The sequence below is a fragment of the Peromyscus californicus genome, unplaced genomic scaffold (genome assembly GCF_007827085.1).
Source record: "Peromyscus californicus insignis strain IS unplaced genomic scaffold, ASM782708v3 Scaffold_23__1_contigs__length_62951481, whole genome shotgun sequence".
Lineage (NCBI taxonomy): Eukaryota > Metazoa > Chordata > Mammalia > Rodentia > Cricetidae > Peromyscus > Peromyscus californicus.
The window spans coordinates 62,020,937-62,044,689 of NW_026294534.1; the positions used below are offsets into that span (position 1 = coordinate 62,020,937).

At 46.6% G+C, this 23,753-nt stretch overlaps 1 protein-coding gene across 3 annotated transcripts in view; it reads left to right on the forward strand.

Annotated features, from left to right (window-relative positions):
- Nucleotides 1-2,518: 2,518 nt before the first annotated feature.
- The window catches only part of Gatad2a (GATA zinc finger domain containing 2A), a 97,877-nt gene continuing 76,642 nt past the window's right edge, over nucleotides 2,519-23,753 (forward strand). The window contains exon 1 of one of the 3 annotated variants that reach the window (XM_052752698.1): nucleotides 2,519-2,874. The gene's annotated coding sequence lies outside the window, so the exon portion shown is untranslated. Of the gene's footprint in view, nucleotides 2,875-2,930; nucleotides 3,028-23,753 lie in introns of those variants that run through there. The other 2 variants (XM_052752696.1, XM_052752697.1) reach the window with 2 other exon arrangements.

Consider the following 23,753-nt stretch of genomic DNA (forward strand, 5'->3'; position numbering starts at 1 on the left):
TGAACTTATTTTCCTTCCAAAATTTTATCTTACTTGTAAACACAGGCCTTCCAGGTTTACAAACTCAGAGTTCTTGAGTTCATTCTAGTTCTCATCCATTATCTTATTTGATGGCTTCCTCCTTTACATTAGCACAGCAATTTCTTTGTACCTCTTCAGGGTAATGCTCCGTCTGGTGTAGCAGGCCTGTTTCCCTTTACTGCATCCTTCCTGGCTCTGGAAGTTCCTCCAGTAACAAGTCTCCTTTGGTAATCTGCGTACCTGGAGGTGACTGTGTACTGAGCAGTGGCGATCACAGCTCACCATTTGCATCTTCAGAGCTGGGGGTCTTTCTCATCACCACTGTCTTCATTATTTGACTCCTCAATAGGCTATGTGGCTACCTGTTTAGGCAAAGCTGGGTCCGTTGGGGAACAGTTGTAAATAAGGCAAGGACTTTGGAATGAACTGAGGGTCAGGCATGGTAGCTCATTCCTGTCATTTTGGCACAGGAGAGATAGGGGTAGAAAGATTAGGAGTGTAATGCCAGCCTGGGCAACAAGAGACCCTGCCAAAGAAAATAAAAGGGGCTGGTTTAAACTCCATTAGGAAGGACTTGATTAGCATAGCGTTGCATAAACTGGGTGTGGTGGCACATGCCTGACGTGTTTAGGAGGTGGAAGCCGAGGATCGCGAGTTCAAGGTCGTTCTTGGTTACACTTTACAGTTAGGCCAATCTGGGCTACATGAGATCCTGTCTAAAAAGGAGATGGTGGGGATGGAATGATGGCTCAGATGTTAAGAGCACTTGGCTGCTCTTCCAGCCCAGGTTCGATTCCTAGAACCCACATGGCAGCTCATCATTGTCTGACTCAAGTCCCAGGGGATCTGATGCCCTCTTCTGGCTTCTGGGGGGCACTGTACTTGGTGCAGATATGCAGACAAAGCATCCATCACATAAAATAAATACTTAAAAAATGGTGGAAGACAGTTGAAGCCTTTTTGCTACTTTCAGCCTGATGATATGCTGAAATTTTGGGTGACATGTTAGTTTTATCTGGAAGTGGTTGGGAAACAGAAAGGTTCTTGGAATGTTCCTATCTAGAGGAGAAATTGTGGAGATGCAGGAGACCAAAAGAGTTAAGCAGGGGTAGTAGAATTCAAGATCATTCTGAGCTACACAGGAACAAGTTTGAGGCTAGCCTGGGATACAGGAGACCGTATCAAAATACATCCTGCGGGCTTGGTGGCACCTGCCTTGAATTAGAGCACTTTGTGAGGGAGAGGAAGGAGGATCTCTTAAGTTTGAGGACAGCCTGCTCTACATAGATTTCCAGGGCAGCTAGGGGTACACAGTAAGATCCTGTCTCAAAAACAAACAGGGAGGACTAGATGGTTCAAAGTGTAAAGGTTCTTGCCACCAAGCCTGAGGCCCTGAGTTCGATCTCTGGGACCCACATAAGAGGAAACAGAGGCCCAGCTCCTTCAGCTTGTTCTCTGACTTCCACATGCTTGTCATGGCATACACACTGACACCCAATCAATAGAATAAACGCTTAAAAAGCCCCCTCCCCTAACAAAATAAAACCGAAAGATTCAAGAAGGCAGAGAAAGGCAGGTGAGTTCCAGGCCAGCTGGGGCTACAAACTGAGGCCCCGTCTCAAAGGGGGAAAAATGAGTTAAAAGACCACAGCTTGAGTAAAGGGGTGAGGGGGAATCTAGGGCTGCTCCAGTCCCACATCTCTCCCCTTGCGATGGCAGCATGTGATCTACAGGGATTGGGGTGGGGCTTCCATTCAGATAATGCGTACATCCCAGCAGCGTTCAGGAGATTCAGTGATGTTGAATCTCCCGAAGTATCCTCATTCAGGCAATCTCAGAAAAGCAGGTAAGAAGGCCGAGCTCGCCGACAGCGTCCTCAGAACGGGACCAGCGACGCGAACCTCAAGATTCTCTTCCGAATGGGCGGCGGGGATGAGGGTGGGGTCGTCCCGAGACTCTTCAAAGGTGGCGGCGTCCCCGACGCCCACAGGATCCAAGCCAAGCAACCAGTCACCCGAGGTCTACTCAGAAGCGCCTGTCCAGGCCCGACAGCCTCCAGTGCATTGTGGGTGGGGCGCCCCTGCTGCGCACTGCGGGGGAACCCTCCGCTCAGTCTGTTGCCGGCCGCCGGGCGGTCCAGTCGAACCGCCCTCCCGAGTCCGAGCAAGCGGGCCACGAATTGACGTGTCCTCCAAGGCCGCACCCCTCACGGCATTCCCGCCCCGGACCTAAATCCCACCCTCATGGCGACTTGACTGGCCCTGCTACCCGCTCCATTCTTCCATTGGATGATGGTTTGTCAGTCATTCTGCCCCGCCCCCTCGGGCCCGCCCCAGCCACCGGCGCAATCCTGAGGGCCAGCCGGCCAACGCGCTCATTGGCTGCTGGGAACTGTCTGTCCTGAGGCTGGCCACACCCTCTGTGGGGTGCGGATCCAGAGCGCCCCGGCCAGACTTCATTGGCCTGCGGCGCCGCCACTCGGAGAGACGTGCTTCAACCCGGAAGTGTGAGAGGCGAAATCTGCCTAGCAACCGGGGAAGCCGGGCTGTGAAGCGGGCAATTTCAGTGTGAGAAGGAGCGGCGAGACCGAGTCGCGGCTCCGAGCGCGCCGAAGCAGCTCCTTCCGCCCGGGGTCAGCGCCCCGGCTCGCGCACGCGCACCCTCGCTGCCTGAGCGCGCCCCGCGCCGCCCGCGCAGTCGGTCGGTCGGTCGTCCGTCGTCCTGTCTCCGCAGCCGCCTCAGGCGCCACCCGAGGGAGCCGTCGCCGTGGGACGCGACCAGACCGGACCTGAGCGTTCTGCCCGAGGCCGGCCCGGGGCCCAGCTGCCGGTCCTGCGGAGCCCAGCAACTTCGGTGAGTGCGGGGCCGGCGCCGCTGCCGGGGTCCCCGGCTTCCGGTGCCCCGGGCTCCCCTGGCTTCCGCTTGGCCGGGCTGGTGCGTTTCCTTACCGGACTCTTTAGGCGACCCTGCATCTGAAGGCCCCTTGTGTCTGAGGACTCCTTCTCGGTAGGAACCCCGCGTGTCTGAGTGCCCTTTTCTGGGGTCCCCCGTTTGGGGGCACCCTTCTTTTAGGGAACTTAATGTCTGAAGGTGCCCTTTCTCTCTAGGACCTCGCCTCTCCGAGGGTGCTCCTCTGGAGAACCCCAGCTTTTCCGGAGTCCCCCAGAAAGGGGGATCCTGTGTCTCCGAGTGTCGTCTTTCGGGGACGCTGCCCCTCTGAGGAGAGCGCCTTTGTAAACTCAACTTTTCTGAGGCTCTAACCTGAGGGACCCTTGTTTATCCCCCACCCCCGCGCGCTGTGAACCCTGCCTGTGAGGGAGAGCCCTTTTTACGTGAACTCTCAATTTCCTCAGGGAGTCTGAGACCTTCTGGGTTCCCGAGGGGAGCCCCCATCTCTGAGTCCTTATCTCAGAGATACCCTGCCTCTTTGAGGGTGTGCAGTCATTCTCTGAGGAACTCCCTTCTTTTTCCAGAGTCTCTGGCCTCAGTCCCCAGCTTCTGTAAAAAGTGGCTTTTTGTGTGATGAGCGCCCCCTCCCTTCCTTTCTGGGATTCCTTGCCTCCCTCAGGAAGGTTCCACTTCCCTTGGGAGACACTTACACGTTCTTTCTGAGGACTTTCGTCTGTGGAGGATGTTTCTGAGATCCCTCTGCCTCTCGGCGAACCCCCTCCCACAGTTTTCTGAGGAGGTCGTTGTTTCTCTGAGCTGTTGTCCTGTTTTGTTTTTTGTTTGTTTCTCTATATAATAGCCCTGGCTGTCCTGGAACTCGCTGTGTAGCCCAGGCTGGCCTAGAACAAAGATCCACCTGCCTCTGCCTCCGGAGTGCTGGGATTAAAGTCATGCGCCACCACGCCGGGCTTGTGTCCCATTTTTTGACAGATCCCCCCTCTAAAATTTCCTCCCTGCTTTTCCATCCATGCTTTGAGTGACTTCTTTCTTTTTCCAAGTTTCACCAAATGATCTGAAGTGCTCCTTGGAGGTTTTCCCCACTGTCTGAACTGTCCCTAATTTTTTTTACAAGCCCTCTTTTTTTGGGATGCCCTCTTTTTTTGGGGCGGAATGGGGTGGTCTCACCATGTAGCTCTCATTGGTAGCCTTGAACCCATAGAGATTTGCCTGGAGACCCGTGTGAGCTAGAATTAAAGGCTGATGTCATCATGCCTGGCCTCTCCACATTTTTAAAGGTTTTTTTTTTTAGACTCAGTCTTGTTGCATTATAGCTTAGGTTGTCATTGAATTAAGATTTTCCAGCCAAGCATGGTAGCACATGCATTTAATCCCAGCACTAAGGATGGAGAAGCAGCCGGTTCTCTGAGTTTGAGACCAGGCTGGTCTATAGAGCTAGTTCTGGGACAGCTAGGGCCACACAAAGAAACCTTGTCTCAAAAAAAACTAAAAAATAAATCAATAAATAGAAGATTTTTCCAGTCTCAGCCTATTAAGCAAGTCCTGGGATTACATGCTATATGCCACCATTCAGGCATACTCTTTTTCTCATTTTTCTGGGTGATCTCTGTGTCCCCCTCCCTCCTCCCTCACCCTCTTTGCTTTTTTTTTGGGGGGGGGTGTTTGAGACAGGCTTTCTCTGTGTAGCCCTGGCTGTGCTGGAACTCACTCTGTAGACCAGGCTGGCCTCAAACTCAGAGATTGCCTGCCTCTGCCTCAGGAGCACTAAGATTAAAGGCGTGGACCACCACCACTTGGCCTTTCTTTCTTTACACAGGCTGGTCTGGAACTCACTCTGCACCCATGGTAATCACAAATTCATGGTCATCTTCCTGCCTCAGCCTCATGAATGATGGCATTATAGGTATGCGCCACTGTGCCTGGCCTTTGTTCCACTTTAGCTATGTTCCCTTTTCCTTATAAGAGACACAATGGATTTCTCATTTTCCTGAGGGGTCCTGCAGCATAGCAGTTCCCTACCTGCTTGCTTGAGATTTTTTCCCTTCTTGAGATTTCCTTTCTTAACCTCTGTGAGAGAGACTTATCGTTTAACCTTGGAGCTATCCAAGTCTCTATTGTGAAGGGAAAGACTTAGAAATGACTAAGAAAGACTTAGAAAACTAAACTTTGTTTAGTTTTCTTTCTTGCCAGTCCTTAGGTTTCTCAGTCATCATTGTGCTTTACTTTTTAGATAGAGTCTAAAAAATGTAGCCTAGGCTGCCCCTTGACTCCCCATTTATGTAGCCTATGCTGTCCTTGAATCATCTTGCTTAGGCTTTCCAGAGTGTTGGACTTTTTCATGACTTTTATCTCAGTTTTCAGAGGACTGAGACTTTTGTGACTAGAGGGAAAGTTAGGGGACCTGTATGCAAAGAAATACAAAAAAACAAATAAACAACAACCCCCCACCCCCGTGGTTTTCTAAGTCCTGCAACTAGAGGGTGGTTTTTTTTTTTTGTTTTTTGTTTTTTTTTTTTTGAGACAAGGTCTCTATTATGTCTTCTTGGCTGGCCTGGAACTCAGAGATCTGCCTGCCTCTAACTTTCAAACACTGAGATTAAAGTCATGGGCTGCCGTGCCCAACTTCTTTCTCTTGAGACAGGGTTTTTTCTGACCTCAAACTTTTGCCAGTCCTCCTGCCTCAGCCTCTTGGATGCTGGGATCACAGGTGTGCAGCACCACATGCTGCTCTGGTTATTAATTTTCCTGACTCCCTAGGCCAGTGTCAGAAGACTGTGGGCACTGAGAGACAAGACAGAAACAATGTCTCTCTATTATCACAAGGTCAAGCCTATGGAACAAACCCACTTCCTGCCGTAACCCTCAGTCCTTTCTGCAGAGAGGACCTTCCCTTCCTGAGAAAAGAGAAGAAAGGGCTCCTTTGCTCTCTCAGGGCTTCCTGCTGCCTTGAGCCTTCTGATTCACCCCTTGATCAAAAGAGGAGACCCAGGTTGTGGCCTTGGTCTGAAAGGACAAAAGCAGGAAATGGGTCATCCTAGATCTGAAGAAGGTGCAAAGGGGGCAAGGGACAGAGGACTTCACTACATTTCTGTAAGTTTTAGGTGACTTTGGCCTGGTTCAAAGGAAGGTTTTTCATGGTGTTTACAAATCTCCTGTGTACTTTTTTAGTGGCCCACCCTGGATTCCAAGTTTACTGCAGTAGCTAATTTTATCTGCTTTGCTAAAGGTAGAGCTCTCAGGAGCCTAAGGAAATGAATGCTGGCATTGAGAGATGGTCCACAGGACAGAAATGAACTCAGCTGAAATCTGAGTAAGTTCTGCTTTGAGGCCACAGCCTGCTTTCAGGCTGGGAACCCAGAGAGCTGGCCTGAGCAGAGAGCACTGAAGGGGGTGAGCCCCTTGGCTTAGCATTTCAACAAGTTATATACCACTAACTCAGCTCAGCCTGTACTTCTCTTTCTAGTTTGACTTAATGCAGTCTCTCCCTGTTCATATCCCTCCGGGTCTTGCTTAATTTGAGTCCTTTGTGAAGACTCCTTGCCGAGGCTATAATTTGAGTTCTAAATCTGTCGGTGGACCATGTGGACGCAAGTTTCAACTCGAGCTATTTTCTTCTGTGGAGAAGCACTTGGAGAGTTTCCTGGGTCCTCAGCTCCTGGGATAGTCAAGTCCGGGCAGGAGGCTACTGCAGACCTGTTTTCTATGGCTTCTTGCTGGTCATTTGTAGGCACTGCCCTCAGTGAAGAGGAGAGATGGTGAGGAGCTTGGGGCTTAGGGTGAGTGTCCTGGGAGGAGATGGACCTGCATATATTTATCACTTGAAAGGAACTCCAGCTCAGATAGTGTTAAAAAAGAGGTAACTGGTGTTTCTTGTATCATTTGTTACTGTAACAAAATGGCTGAGTCAGGCTACTTTATGAAGAAGTTTATTGAGTCTTGAGCTAGCACAGGGTGTTACAACTCAAGAGACAGGAGCAGGCTGTTATTGTGTGTGTATGTGTATATAACTGTACATATGCACACATGTACTTTATTATTATTGTTATTATTATTCATTTTTCAAGACAAGGTTTCTCTGTGTAGCTCTTGCTGTCCTGGAACTTGCTCTGTAGAAGAGACTGGCCTCAAACTCAGACATCCACTTGTTTCTGCTTCCTGAGTGCTGGGATTAAACCCATGTGCCACACTCAGCTTTTTTTAAAAAATATTTTATGTTTATGTATATGTGCCTCAGTGTATGTATGTGTACCACATGTGTGCATGAGAGCTGGAGGATATCAGAAAAGGGAATTGAATTCTCTGGAACTGTGGGCACTGGGAAATGAACCTGGGTTCTATGCAAGAGCAGTAAGTGCTCCCAACTGCTGAGCCATCTCCCCAGTTTTTCTCTTAAAAGGTCATCAGATTTAACCAAGGGAGCGTCACCCTAAGGATTAATTCTCTTTAATTCCAAAGCCACCCTCCATGTTGTTGATTGGACCCAGGTTCTTATGAATACTAAGCAAGTGCTTTTGCTGTTGAACTGCACTGAGCTGTATCTCCAGTCTTCAAATATTTTTTAAACATTAAAAAATTTTAATTTTATGTGTATGGGTGTTTTGCCTGTATGTAAGTCTGTATACCTCATCCATACAGTGTCAAAAGAGGGTGTTGAATTCCTGGAACTGGACTTACTGGTGGTTGTGAATTACTTTGTAGGGCTGGGAATTGAACTTGAATCCTCTGGAAGAGCGGTTAGTGTTCTTAACTACTGAGCCATCTCTCCAGCCCCTATCCCCCCAATTTTTTTGTTTTAATTGTGAGACAGCATCTTGATAAGTTGCCTAGACTGGCCTTGAACTCACTTTGTTGTTCAGGAAGGCCTTGATCTTGGAATCCTTTTGTCTCAGCCTCTTGAGTAACTACTATTACAGGTTTGTACCACTAACCCCACACCAAAGGACTCGTGTCTAAGTAGCATATAGCCTGGTTAAATTTCCACCTTCTTGTTTGGCAGAGGGACATAGTTTAGACAAGGTCTCCTGGAGCTTCTCGGGTATGCTTGCTATGTGACCAAGACTGGCCTCAAACTGCTGCTCCTCTTGCCTCCTATCTCCCCAGTGCTGAGACGACAGACCAATGCCACCACACTTGGCTATAAACCTAAGGACAGCACGTTGTGGTTTCTGTGTGGAGGACACTTAAACTACACCCACACCATAGCAGAGATGACACCTCTTTTTAGGAGGCTTCCCTTTTTCATTCATTCTTTTTGTTTTTTTTTTTTTTTTTTTTTTTTTTTGGTTTTTCGAGACAGGGTTTCTCTGTGTAGCTTTGCGCCTTTCCTGGGACTCACTTGGTAGCCCAGGCTGGCCTCGAACTCACAGAGATCCGCCTGGCTCTGCCTCCCGAGTGCTGGGATTAAAGGCGTGCGCCACCACCGCCCGGCTCTTTTTGGTTTTTTTGAGACAGGGTTTCTCTGTAGTTTTGGCACCTGTCCTGGATCTCGCTCTGTAGACCAGGCTGGCCTCACAGAGATCCACCTGGCTCTGCCTCCCAAGTGCTGGGACTAAGTGCGCCACTGCTGCCCGGCACTTTTTTGGCTTTTTTGAGATAGGGTTTTTGTGTGTAGCTCTGACTGTCCTGGAACTCACTCTGTAGTCCAGGCTGGCCTTGCACCAGAGATTCACTTGCCTTTGCCTCCTGAGTGCTGGGATTAATTTTCACCACCACTACCACCTGGCTCCCTTTTTCCATTCCTTTTTTTTTTTTTTTCCTTTGAGACAAGGTTTCTCTGTGTAACAGCCCTAGCTGTCCTGATACTAGCTCTGTAGACCGGGCTGGCCTCAAATTCACAGAGATCTGCCAGCTTCTGTCTTCCCAGTGCTAGGATTAAAGATGTGTGCCACCACTGCCTGGCCTTTTCCCTTTTTTATTCTTTTTTTTTTTTTCCCAGAGCTGAGGACCGAACCCAGGGCTTTCTGCTTGCTAAGCAAGCGCTCTACCACTGAGCCAAATCCCAACCTCCCCTTTTCATTCTTAAAGGAGATATTTTTTTTCCCCTAGTGGTGTGGCTTACCAAGTTATATCATAAAACCAGCATTGTTATAAATATTGGAACACACTGCTGTGAAGGTGATAACTCCTGTCAGAGGTGCTCAGTAAACTTGAGGGAATCAGTGAATCAGAGGTAATGGACTAGCTGGTTAGCACAGGTTGGTTATGATGCTCATGGTGTTAGGGCCCTAGCCTGGACTCTCAGACCAGAAGGGTCTTGGTACTCTACCAAGGCTAAATATCCTCGGAGAGAAACAAATGTTGGAAGTTTTTCACTTTTTCTGTGTTCTCTTACCAGATATGAGAAAGATTTGCTATGTGGCGGGCACTTGTATTTGCTTTGGCCTTGGCATCTCCCTCTGTTAAATGGGGTAATTTGTGAGTGAAGGGCAAGTATAGAGAAGGGTAACTAATTAGACTGGAGGCAAAATAGAAGATGATAATGAACTTGAAGAATTGTGGGAAGCCAAAAAGTAGGTGAGCTACAATCTTAAAGGATCCTGTCCACATTTTGAAACAGTATAGGATGTGAAGCAGTTACATGGTGAGCTTCAGAACCTTGAAAAATGAACCTTTTTCATGGTAATGGATCAGATTTGGAAACAAAAGACTGGGAAAGTGACATACAAAGGCATTTGACTACACATAATAATGGTACTTTGAGAAGACCAGTGTGTGGCTTAGTGCCCACATGGAGATCAGAATTCACCTGAGCTCTGGGACCCAGGTTTAGAGAGTTGTGGAGGTGCTAACTCAGTTTCTGAGTCTGAGAGGAGTCTGGGGCAAGGTGGATTGGGAATGAGGGGGCAGGACACTTGCATCCCCACACCCACTCCCACTCTTTGGGATAGGTTTTTCTATGCAGCTGTGGCTGTACTGACTGTGTAGCCCAGACTGGCCTCAGCCTCATGATCCTTTAACTTAGGAACCTCCTGCCTCCTAAGGGCTGCTAGTACAGGCATGTGCCTCCATGCCCACATAGGATATTCTATTTTTTTTAGTGGGTTTTTTTTCTTAGTAATTAGTGAAAGCCCTATAATCACTGTGGGTGAATAGTGTGGCAACAGATGGATAAAACCCAGGGGGAAAATAATGGGTGAAAATCTGAGCCAGGCCCTCCCATGTTGGAAAAAAGTCAGAGTCTTTTATAGCCTGGGCTGGCTTTAAACTGTATACTTAGCCCAGAATGGCCTTCATTACTGATCCTCCTGCTTCTGCTTCCTTAGTGCTAGGATTATAGACGTGTACCAGTGTGCTTAGTGACTTTGGCCTTTTTTGTTTGGAGGCAGTGTCTCACATAAAATTAGGATTGTCTGTCTGTCTATCATCTATCTATGTAAACAGGTAGTAATCTGTAGACCTGGCCAGCCTTGAATCTATAATCATGCAGGGATTAAAGGTTATGTTACCATGCCCACCAATCTTAGACTCTGAAATAGTTTTTGGTTTGTATGTGTGTATATACATTAAATTAATTAGTTTGTTTGTTTGTTTGAGACAGGGTTCCTCACTGGTCACATTAGGGCAGGCTTGGTTGGCCAGGGAGCTCCAGCGAGTGTTGGGATTACGGGGTATTTTTCCCTGGGTTCTGAGGCTAGAAGTCAGGTTCTTATGTTTGCCAGGCATGCATGTTGCGTTTTGAAACAGGGACTTACTGTGTCACCCAGGTTGCAATCAAACGTGACAATCCTGCTTTAGCCTCCTAGTGCTGGAATTATAGGCATGAGCCACTGTGCAAGCTAGTATTTATTTATTTATTTGATTTTTTTGAGACAAGGTTTCTCTGTGTAGCCCCAGCAATCCTGGTACTAGTTCTGTAGACCAGGCTGGCCTCGAACTCAGAGATCTATGTCCCTCTAAAGGCATCCCTCTAAAGGGTCCCACCACCACCTGGCTATTTTTATTTATTTAATTAAAAAAATTACATTTTTTTACTTATTTGTGTGTATGTATGTATATATGTCTATGCATATGCAAAATAAGCAATTTAAGGGATTTACTCACACCCCCTGAAATTCCACTGTCTCTTGAGCCACAGATGTTGCTTGTGGATGGTGGCGCCTCTACTATGTCTGTTTATCTAACAGGAAAATCTTTGAACTTTTTTTGAAGGATCTTTACAGCAATAAAAAGCCTTTTGTAGTTAGAAATGTATTGATCTAAGTACATTAATCCAGCATAATGTAATGTGGTTATCAGTCGGTGGGTATTGCTGAAACGCACGTGGGTCTAAACACTGCCTGGCCGAGGAAGTGTTGATTTATGTAACTGAAATAGCCAGGGAAGTCAGGGTTTCCTTCCTGCTGGAGTAAGCACTGGGGGCATTTGGTCCCTGTGGGATGTTGAGGATAAGAAATAAGCAGTCTCTTTGGGAACTGGGAATTAACTACTGTATAGGGTGTTTCCATCTAAATGAATGGAAGTGTTATTTGTAATGCCCAGTGCTCTGCCTTGCTTCTGTTTGCAACACCACCCTTTGTGTATAGTATGTACCACTGAGTGGATAAATTCCCATAAACTGGCCTGTAAAGGGTACGTGAGTACTTAAGGAAGAGTTCTAGCCAGGCTCGTGGTAAATACCAATAATTCTAACATTTGGGAGGCTGATTCGGGGGTGGGGGTGGGTTGTAAGTTTTCAGTCCAGCCTAGGCAACATAGTGAGACTTCTCACTCCCTACTCCCTCACAAAAAAGAACTCTGCTTATGGCAGGTTATCCTGTGTTGCCATCAGTAAGGTAGTTTACTTATTTATTGAAGTTACATCCATTTATTTATTGTGAGAAGGCATATGGTCAGAGGACAACTTTTCCAGTGGCTTCTCCCCTTCTACCATGTGGGTCCCAGGGATTAACCTCACGTTGTCAAGTGAATAAAGTGTTTTTATTTATTATTGCGGTTCTGAGGTTGAGAACCTAGCCTCTCAGTCTCACTAGGCAGGTACTCTTATATTGAACTACATCTCCAGCACCATTTAAAATATTATTATTATATTGTTTGATTGGTTGATACAGGGTCTCACTGTATAGCTTTAGCTGGCCTCTACTTCTGGAGTGAGATATGCTGCTGGATTAGTACCACACACGTCTTTAATCACAGCACTCAGGAGACAAAGGCAGGTAGATCTCTGAGTTAGAGGCCTGCCTGGTCTATGGAGTGAGTTCTAGGATAGCCATGGCTGAAGAAAGAGACCCTGTCTCCAAGAAAAGAAAAAGGTGTATGCTACCACACCTGGCCTGGCTGTTGTTATTAGTAGTAGTAGTAATAGCGGTGTTGTGGTGCTGGGGATCAAATCTTTGCTTTGTGAATATTTATTAATTATTTAAAATAAGCTTTATGTGTATGGGTTGTATTAATTAGGGTTCTCTAGAGTAACAGAATTTATAGAATGAATCTCTCTTGATATATAGGGAAAGGGGGGTTATTGGAATGATTGATAGGCTGCAGTCCAGGCAATCCAACAATGGCTGGCTGTGAACAGAAGGAATCCAGTAGTTGTTTAGTCTCCAAGCCTGGATGTCTCAGCTGCTCTTCAGTATATGCTGGAGTCTTGAAGAAGTAGGTTCCAATGCCAGTGAAGGAATGGATGTGTCAGCAAGTTGAGGGCAAGCAGACAAACAGCCAAAGTTTCCTTCTTCTATGTCCTATTAGACTTCCAGCAGAAGGTGTGGCCCAGATTAAAGGTGTGTCTTCTCACCTCAAGATCTAGATCAAAGCATGTGTCTGACGTCTCAAAGGTCCGGACTAGAAGTGGGTTCAACCACTTCAAACCAAGCAAAAAAATTTCTCACAAGTGTGCCCTTCATTTCTGGATTGTAGTTCATTCCAGATGTAGTCAAGTTGACAACCAAAACATTACATTGAGTGTTTGGCTTATATGCATGTCAGTGTACCGCATGTATCCTCGTACCCGAGAAAGTCAGAAGGGGGCTTAGGATCCCCTACTGGAGTTACAGATGGTTGTGAGCTGCTGTGTGGGTGCTAGGAATTGAATCCAGGCTTCTGTAAGAGTAGCCAATGCTTTTTTTTTTTTTATTAAGAATTTTTTTATTCATTTGACATAACAACCACAGACGCCCCCTCATCCCTCCCTCTGCCCCCCCAAACTCCCCCCTCCCCAGTTCACCCCCCATCCCCTCCTCTGAAAAGATATAGCCTGGCACATTCAGTTGAGGTAGTTTCAAGCCCCTCCCCCTGCAATCAAGGCTGTGCAAGGTGTCCCATCATAGGCAATGGGCTCCAGAAAGCCAGTTCATGCACCAGGGATAGATCCTATTCCCACTGTCAGGGGCCCCTCAAACAGCCAAGCTACACAACTGTCTTGCCCATGCAGAGGGCCTAGTCCAGTCCCATGCAGACTTCACAGCTGTCAGTACAAAGTTCATGAGTTCCCACTGGCTTGCTTTGATTGTCTCTGTAGGTTTCCCCATCATGTTCTTGATGTCCTTGTTCATGGAATTCCTCTTCCCTCTCTTCGACTGGACTTCTGGAGCTGGGTGGGCCTGGTGCTTAGCCATGGCTCTCTGCTTCTGTTTCCATCAGTTACTGGATGAATAGCCAATGCTCTTTAACCATTGAGCCATCAATCCCAGTTCCATAAATGCCTTAAACTTTTTTACATTTATTTATTTATTTATTTATTTATTTATTTACTTGTTTGTATATGTGTATGGGTGTTTAGTACATGCCATGGCACATGTGTGGAGGTCAGAAGATAACTTTCAGGAGTCAGTCCTTTTCTGCCTCATGGGCCCAGGGGATTGAGCTCAGATCATGAGGCCTGGGCAGCAAGTACCTTTACCCATTGAGCCATCTTGCCATCCCTTCCTGTTTTTAAAAAACAATTTAGTGCTGGGCGGTGGTGGTACAAGCCTTTAATCTCAGCACTCAGGAGGCGGGGCAGGCAGATCTATGAGGCCAGCTTGGTCTACCAAGCAAGTTCCAGGACAGCCAGAGCTACACATAGAAACCCTGTCTCAGAAAACAACAACAATGACAAAAAAAAAAAAAGAAAGAAAGAAAATAAATAAATAAATAAATAAATAAATAAAGAAAGAAAGAAAGAAAGAAAGAAAGAAATTAGGTCTAAAGATGTAACTTAATTGGTAGAGGACTACAGAGCATGCACAAAGCCCTAGATTCAGTACTCAGCCCAGGATAAGCTCAGGATAAGGATGCAGGAAGATCAGGGGTTGTTGGCTACATAGGAAGTTTGATACATGAGATACACAAGCAAATACATAACTTAGTTTAAATTTAAACATTTGAAGTGTGAAGTTAACTGGTTGATGTAATTGCCCAAGCCAGCAAAACATAGTGTTTGCCTGCCTGGAGTGAGTGCTGGGTGTCACTGGTCTGGAAGTGAACAGAATATGGTGGCTGTCACTGAGCTGCCAGCCCAGCTGCAGACAAGGAGACAAGCATGAACACCATAGGCTTTCCTGGAGGACACCCCTTGGTGCTGCAGCCAGTCTCTTTGGGAGCCTGAGTGTCTATTTCTGGGAGGTTTTGAAGTGAAACTTCACTGCCCATCTAACTTCCTCACCTAGCTTCTGTTTCCTTCCTGGAGACAGAGACCAGGAGGCTCTGTGGCATTTGTGAGGTTTATGATGGCTGTTGGCAGTAGTTGATCCTTGGCAACGGAGAGAGAATGCCCAGCTTTTAGTCTCTGGAAACACACCATGTGTCTCTGGAGTCCTGTGGCATTCCCTCATGGCAGAGGTATTATACAGAATGTTAATAGCTAGCAAAACCCTTCCCAACTTGAAGCTTTTCTTTCTTTTTTCTTTTTCTTTTCTTTTTTTTTTTTTTTTTTTTTGGTGTGGTGCTGAGTATGGAAACAAGACACCTGCTCATGTTTGGCAAGCCCTGAGATATACAGCTACTTTCTTACCTGTACCTCCCCACCTGCTTTAATTAATTTTTTTGAGACAGGGCCTTGCTATGTTACCCAGGCTGCCTGGGGCACCATCTTTCTGTCTCCCTGCTTTGGCTATAGGGTTAGAAGATCTTCCTTTGTAGCCCAGATTGGTCTTCAAACCCTATGCTCAAAGAATCTCCCCACTGTGTGTTCTCAAGTAGCCATGACTGCAGGACTACCTGGTTTTGGTTTTTGTTTTAGTAGTTTTTTTTTTTTTTTTTTTCTCCTGAGGGTCTTGCTGTGTAGCCTAGGCCAGCTTGGAATTCAGGGATCCTTGAGCACTGCTGGAATGACAGGTGTGTACCACTGTTCCTGGCTGGCATTAAATTCCCACAATCCTCCTCTCTCATTCATACAGTTCTGGGATTATAGTAGGCACCATCCTATTGGATTCAAATAAAAAAATTTAGGGCTGGAGATATGGCCTAGTGCTTAAGACTGCTTGCTGCTCTTCCAGAGGATTCAAGCAACCACCTGTTAACTACAGCTTCAGGAGATCCAACGCCCTCTTCTGGCCTCCTTGGGTATCTGCATACATGGGACAGACAGATGTATAAATAGAAATCTTTAAAAAAAAAATTAAGCTGGGTTTGGTACTGTACACATTTATTCCTGGTACTTGAGAAGCAGAGGCAGGTTGATCTCTGTGAGTCTGAGGCAAGTCTGTTCTACAGAGTAAACCCAAAAGTATTTTAAAAAAATTATTAATAAATTCTGAGCTGGGCGGTGGTGGCGCTCGCCTTTAATCCCAGCACTCGGGAGGCAGAGGCAGGCGGATCTCTGTGAGTTCGAGGCCAGCCTGGTCTACAGAGCGAGTTCCAGGACAGGTGCAAAGCTACACAGAGAAACCCTGTCTCAAGAAGAAAAAAAAAAAAAAGAAATTCTGAGCTGGGTGGTGGTGGTGCACGCCTCTTGGGAAACAGAGGCAGGCGTATCTCTGTGAGTTCTAGGACAGCCAGGGCTACACAGAAAAACCCTGTCTTGAAAAACCCAAAAAAAAGAAAGAAAAAGAAAAAACAATTAAGAAATTCTAACAAGGACTGGAGAGATGGCTCAGCAGTTAAAAGCACTAACAGCTCTTACGGAGGACCTGGGTTCAATTCCCAGTAACCACATGGCAGCTCATAAGATCTGACACCCTCAAGCTATGACACCCTCACACTGACATACATGCAGGCAAAACACCAATGCACATAAAATAAAAATAATTTAAAAAATTCAGACAAGGAAGATAGACTTTTTTTTTTTGCACAGGATCTCTGATATCTCAGACTGACCACAAACTCACCATGGAGTCCTGGGTGACCTTGAACTTCCAATCCTCCTGTCTATACCTTCTTAGTGCTGGGATGATAGGCATGCATTCCTCAGCCAGTTTATGTGGTCTTATAGAACCCAAGGCTTTGTGCGTGCTAGTTGCTGATTGCATGGGGAAAGTGAGAGTTCCAGTAGCTGGCTGACTGCTGTCATGCATTATAATGTTAGGAGTGCATGGGTTTCCCTTTGCCCTTGTCTCTTCCTCTTATAGTGGACTAGGAAGGTGCCATTTTGAAATTACTGTACGGGAGTGAGACTGGAAGTCTCAGGCTTGATGTTAATCCACTCAGGTCAGTGATTGGACAGGTGTTTTCCTTAACTATGGGTTGTGTGTCAGGGCTGCAGGCAGAGAGAGGGTGAGTTCTCATTTAGGGAACAGAAGTAGGGTGTGAGGGGAGTAGGAAGAGGGCTCTAAAGGAGAGTTCCTGATAGTCTGTTTTTTTCTTTGCACCCAAACACTGACTTGGGAGATGGAGAGACAGACCCAGATTGGAAGTAGCTGTGGACAAGTAGTGCCCACCGTGCTAGTGATTAGCTTCCACCTCTGGGCTTCTACTGCCCTTGAGAAGTGGAAACTTGTTTCCTTCTTATTCCCTCTCTGCCTGAGAACTCTGTTCACACTTAGTTCTTGTGCCCCAATTTGAGCACAGGAAACCAGTTCATGCTCTCCTTTTTTTTTTTTTTTTTTAAAATCATAAAGTTCTTTGTGAGAGGGTCTGGCTGCTGTATCTACAAACTCATGGGGAGGGTGGCCAACTGGAGCATTGATATCCGGTTGTGCTGCCACCAGGTGACCTTCAGGGATATGTTTTGGAGGGGTTGCCAGGGAGGTGTGGGGAGAATCAAGAAGCAGACATAGCAGTGCCGCTTTTGGTTTAGCAGTTGTGGAGTTGGTTCCTTCTGGGATTGAACTCAGGAAATCACTTTACCTTTGGAGGCTGTCCTGTCTTTTTGCTGTATGAATGGACTGTTGGAGGCCATGCTTGCAGCACAAATCTTGTAGCACTCGTCCCCTGCAGACTTGAGCTTGAGTGTGGGTAGTGCCATCTGCTACCCTGGGACCTCAGGATAGGTACCTAATTATAAGTGGCCTAGTTGGCCAGGTGGTGGTAGTGCACATCTTTAATCCCAGCACTCGGGAGGCAGAGGCAGGCGGATCTTTGTGAGTTTGAGGCCAGCCTGGTCTACAGAGTGAGATCCAGGAAAGGCGCAAAGCTACACAGAGAAACCCTGTCTCAAAAAAACAAAAAAACAAAAAAACAAAAAAAAGAAAAAAAAAGTGGCCTAGTCTTTGATACTGTGTCCTCACCTGTGGTGTAGGTATTGAGTACACAGAGGCACTCCATTAAGGTAGCTGTTACAGAGCTATAGCACAGCTCTCTACTTAAGGTTGGACAGGTTAAAGCTTCCCAGGAACAAGCTAGTCCATTGTTGTATGACAAAACTTTTCCTGGGGGGGATGCACACACATGTCCACTCACCCCAGATAGAGAGCACACAGCACACCAAAGTATGAACACCATCAAAGTTCAACTTGGTGAACCAAAGAGTTTTATTAGGGTTACTTACAGAAGAAATGACTCAAAGACAGCTGCATCACCAAAGCCCACCCCAGCAGGGGTGACAGCTTACAAAGCTGGGAGCATGGAGCACACTGCACAGTTTTCAGGCAGCTGAACAGGTTGACCAGTGACCTTTCCAGGTGTCTTAGTTGGTCTAAACTTTTTCCAGGCAGCTTGGATAGTTCCTGCTTCTGCCAGGCAAGCGGGTCTGGTCTCTAGTCTTCTTTGCAGCTTAGTTCTGCTTACTCTGGCAGGGAAGGGCCTCGTGAATCTGGTCAGTTTCAGGGACTTCCTGAGGCTGTTTGGAGTTGTTTACCTTCCTGCTTAACGAGCTTCATTTTGGGATGGAATGTTTAAATCTCAGAGGAGAAGGGAGGGAAGAGGAGTGGACAGCAGGGGAGGGGAGTAGAGGGAAGGAGGGGAAAGGAGGGGGACTTACACAATGTCTGTGCTGGGCCCCAGGCCTGGTACTTGGGATATGGACTTGTGGAGTCTCCTGAAGGGTAACAGGGTGGGTGGGGAAGAAGCTCCTACCTTGTATGTGCCCTTGCGAAGACCTGACTTGAAGAGTCAGGTCCCACTGACCTTACTTGCTGAGGGTCAGGGATGGGGCTGGATCGAGAAGAACAGAGAATGCTGCAGCGAGGAGTGTCTGTGCAGGAAAGAGATTGGGGATTCCTTTTTTTCTATTTGTGTAAGAGCCTTGGCTGTCCTGGAACTCACTTTGTAGACCAGGCTGGCCTCGAAATCACAGTGATCCCCTGCCTCTGTCTCCCAAGGGCTGGAATTAAAGACGTGCACTACTACGCCCAGCTAGAGTTTGGGTGTTCTAAGGGAGAGTGTGGGTGCAGCGGAGACCCTGTGTTGTCCCTTGACCTGATTTCCTTTGAACTCATCATTCTAGCATAGAAAAGCAAAGCCCAAAGTTGGTTTCAAACACAGAAAGTCTGAAATGTGCCCAAGTGTGATCCAAGATTGAGCACAAGGGGAACCAGATGTGGTGGCCTGTGCCTGCAAGCCATCCACTAGGGCTGAAGCTAGAGATCAGTGTCAGTTCCATGACCACCTTACCTGGGCACCAGAGTGCGACCCTGTTCCTAAAACAAATAAATAAACAGGGAGTCGAATTATATAGATTAAATTTAGTCCTGTCATAAGGATCTGAAATCTGTTAAGATTTATCCTGACATGCTTCTAGACTTTCTTGGTGGTGGGAGTTGAGGCAGGCAGGGTCTTACTCAGTATCCTAAGCTAGCCCGGAATTCATGCTACCAACACCCAGAGATTTAGGCTTCATATTTAACCCTTTAAATGCCTCTATTGGGTGGTTATCTTTCTTTCTTTTTTCTTTTTTTTTTTTTCCCTTTGACATAAGGTCAGACTATGGAGCCAGAGTTAGCCTCAGATTTGTAACTCTTCTGCTTCTACTTCAGCCTTCTGAGTTCTTAGATTGTACACATGTGCCACCATACCCAGTGAGGGTTGACTTTTGATATAACATGAGATTGTCTCTCCTCCCCTCAAAGTGCTGGGAATGGAATCTGGGGTCTAGCACATATTTAGCAAGCACTCTACCTCTGAGCTGGAACCCAGTGCTCATTTTACTTGTTGGAATCACCAAGTTCAAGACTGGCCTTGAACTCCCCTCTTTAGCTTAGGCAGTTCTCGAACTTGGAGTACTTCTGCCTCAGCCACAGAAGTAGCTGGGATTCCCAGCCTCTGCCAGCAGGCCTGGCTTAAGTGAAGTCTTCCTGTTCTCATGCTACAGTGTGGGGGCTGCTTTGCATGTAAGGAGGCATGGCTGTGTGCTGTGAAGGAGAAAATAAAGTGGAAATAGCCCCTATCTCTGTGTAGGGCAGGGCTTCTCATCCTAGAAGGGAAGCACTGGGGAGGGTGCATCTTCTCTCTTCTGGGTAAGGAGTGGGATGTGAACTATGGGAAAGTTTGGAAACTTGTTTTTCTTAATATATGAGCCAGGGGTATTTATAGGCTAGTCAGGTCCATCTGAAGACTAAGCTTTCTCTGAGCAGGTGCCCTGAGCCTCTGGCAGCTAGGCTAGACCTCCCATCCTCTTTGACCTTCCTTTCTCCCTCCCTTTTTTCTTTCTCTCCTGTCTGTTTTGCTATTCTCCTTTAATTTATATAAAACATTTGTTTTATAAACTTTTGAGAGACTTAATGTTAAAAGTAGGTGGCATTTTGTAAATCACACGTAGATACAAAAGGAATATTGCTTGCCCAATAGTGATACATGCAGCCAAGGACAGCAGGAGATGTGCTTCCTGGTTGCAGCAAGACTTCAGAGCAGTTACTGCTTAACCCTTTAGGGCACTGAGGTTGCTGGGAATCCTGTGGGAGCAAGGACAACATCAGAGTCACCTGGAGACTTAAAAGCATGTTCTGGAGGCACAGGATGAGCGTAGGTGGACTTGGAATTCCATACTGTCAGGAGTGGGACATGGTGGTTGGCAACATGTAGAGCAACAGACTGGTATTGGGTTTTGATGAGTGGGTTTCTCCCCCCCTTTTTAATTAAAAAACAACTTATTATTGTGTATGTATATGTACATGTTGTGTGAGCCTGTGCCATGACTTTCATGTGGCGGTCGGAGGACAACTTCATGCAGTGGGTTTTCTCCTTTTCTTTTTTTTCTTTTTTTTTTTTTTTTTAAAGATGTATTTATTTATTATGTATGCAGGTTCTGCATGCCAGAAGAGGGCGCCAGATCTCATTACAGATGGTTGTGAGCCACCATGTGGGTGCTGGGAACTGAACTCAGGACCTTTGGAAGAACAGCCAGGGCTCTTAACCCCTGAGCCATCTCTCCAGCCCTCTCCTTTTCATCTTTACATGGCTTCTGGGGATTGAACTCAGGTCACCAGGCTTGTGTGGCAAGCATCGGCACCCACTGAGCCATCTGGGCAGTTCTAGTGCTTTTTTTTTTGTCTTGTTTTTGTTTTTCAAGATAGGGTTTCTCTGTGTAACAGCCCTGGCTGCCCTGGAGCTCTGTAGACCAACTTGAATTCTCAGAGATAGATCTATCTGCCTCTGCTTAGTACTGGGATTAAAGGGTATGCCACCATGCCCAGCCTGTAGTGGTTTTTTTTAAAGAATAAGTTAGAGCTGGGTGTTGGTGGCGCACGTCTTTAATTCCAGCACTTGGGAGGCAGAGGCAGGTGGATCTCTGTGAGTTCGAGGCCAGCCTGGTCAACAAAGCAAGTTCCAGGACAACCAGGACTGTTAACACAGAGAAACTCTGTCTCGAAAAACCAAAAAAAAAAAAAGAAAGAAAGTTTGGTACAATTTATTATTTTCTTCTGTGTTGCCCAGAATCAAAGCCAGGTTTTATGCATTCTAGACCAGTGTTCTACCACAGAGGCTTCATCCTCGTCCCCGTGTACTTTCATTTTCTTTTGTTTTGTGAGAAAGGGTCTTTCTGTATCCCAAGCTGGCTTCAGGCTGTCTGTCTTTCTTCCTTTCTTCGTTTCTTTCTTTCTTTCTTTCCTTCCTTCCTTCCTTCCTTCCTTCCTTCCTTCCTTCCTTCCTTCCTTCCTTTTTTTTTTGGCTTTTTGAGCCTGTCCTGGAACTCTGTAGATCAGGCTGGTCTTGAACTCACAGAGATCCACCTGGCTCTGCCTCCTGAGTGCTGGGATTAAAGGCATGCGCCGCCGCCGCCGCCGCCACCACCACCACCACCACCCAGCCTGCTGGCTTCAGTTTTAAGCAGTCCTCCTTCCTCTGCCTCCTGAGTGCTGGGGAATCATGCCTGCATCACCACACTTGCCTTGTTTATTCCTGTAAAGATTTTCTGAAGAAACAAATAGGGGCCTTGCACCACTGTTTGATAATAGTAATCTCAAAGTGGTCAAAGCCTACAGTCATTTCTGCTTTGCTTGTGAACCTACATGGACACTTCATTATATGCAGATTTTTGTTTTTGTTTTTGGGATAGGGTCTTACTGTAACTTAGGCTGTCCTCGAACTTGCAATGATTCCCCTGCCTCAGCTTTCCAGGTTCCAGGGTTAGGTCTAGGGTTAGGTCTGAAGAGATGGTTCAGCATTTAAGAATACTTACTGGTGGGGTTGGAGAGGTGGCTCAGTAGTTAAGAACACTGACTGTTCTTCCAGAGGACCTGGGTTCAGTTCCCAGTTCTGTAACTGCAGTTCCAGGGGATGTGACACCATCATACAGACATATACATGCAGGCAAAAAAACAAAACAAAACAAAAAAACAGAACAAAACCATAAAATTAAAAAAAAAAATACTTACCTGCTTTTCCAGTATCCACATGGTGGCTTACAACCATCTGTAACTGCAGTTCAGGGGATCCCATACTGTCTTAGTCAGGGTTTCTGTTGCTATGATGAAACACCATGACCAAAGCAAGTGGGGGAGGAAAGGGTTTATTTGGCTTACACTTCCACATCACTGTTCATCATCTAAGGAAATCAGGACAGGAACTCAAATAGCGAAGGAACCTGGGACAAGAGCTGACGCAGAGGCCATGGAGGGGTGCTGCTTATTGGCTTGCTCCCCACAGCTTGCTCAGCCTGCTTTTTTAAAAAAATAGAACCCAGGACCACCAGCCCAGGGGTGGACCCACCTGCAATGGGCTGAGCCCTCCCTATTAGTCAGTAATTAAGAAAATGCACTAGAAACTTGCCTAGCCCAATCTTATGGAGGCTTGTTCTCAATTTGAGTTTCCCTCCATTCAGATGAACCTAGCTTGTGTTGAGTTGACCTAAAACTAGCCAGCACATACACCCTCTTTTGACTTCTGCACAGGTGATGGACTTCTGTACATGCCCACAAATACTCATACATAATAAATAAAAATACATGAAAAGTTCCAAGATTATATCTATGAGATACTATATCCAGTTGGTTTCAGACTCTTGAGTTTATTTATCTGTGGTGCTGGGATTGGACTCACTAGTTTCATATGCTACTCTCAGACTCCTGAGTTTAAATGATCTTCCCGCCTCTTGAACAGCTGGTTCTGCAGCCATGTGCTGTCATGTCCAGATACCAACCCCACTTTTATTGTCTTGGTTCTGGGAATAGAATCCAATTCTTCATCTATGCCAAGCATGAGTTCTACTCTATTAATGAGCAATACCACCAGCCTGGCCCTGCCACTAGTATTTTCTTTAAACATTTATTTATTTGTACACACACACACACATACACACACACACACACACACACACACACACACAAAAATTACAGGAGTTAATTTTCTCCTTCTACCATGTGGGGTCCCAGGGATTGAACTCAGGTTGTCAGGCTTGGCAGTAAGCATCTTTACCTAATGAGCCCTCCTGCCAGCTTGAAGCTGGCCTTTTCATCCCCCTTTTCCAAGTATTTTGTTATAGTTCAATCCAGCCTGCTGCTCTGCTGTTCTGGATGCCTGGAATGCTTTCTATAATTCATCTGTTAGGAGCTTCCTCAAATATCTCATCGTCAGAGAGGGGCTTAGTTCTTCCTCTGTGACTCCTCAACCTGCTGGCCTCTCCTCTTTCTTCCTTCTCTTCCTTTCCCCTCTCTTTCCTTCATACTGGGGTGTATCATACTGCATGCCTTGGTCCTGGAAATCAGACTGGGGTGGTAAGACAATGAGGAAAGAACAGACACATACAGAGAAGTTGGGATCAGGTGGACTGTGCTTGCTCTGATCTATGGCAACTACTATACTACAACCTGGCCCCTGAGGGTGTTTATTATTATGTGTAGCACAGGAGGAGGAGTGAGCTAGCCTGGGTAGGAGGTTCTATAGGGGAGCAGTCTCCTGTAGTGTCCTGGAGGAGGAAGCTGTGCTTACTAGTTTTTGTACAACTGCCAACATTTGAACTGGGATCAGAGGAAGGATTTGCAATGCCTCTGAACCTCACCCCAGGAAAAGGCTTTGCCAATTCCCATGTGTCCACACATTGGGTCCTTGACTTGACTGGGCCCATGCAAACAATACATAGTCACCCAGGACTTCATCCA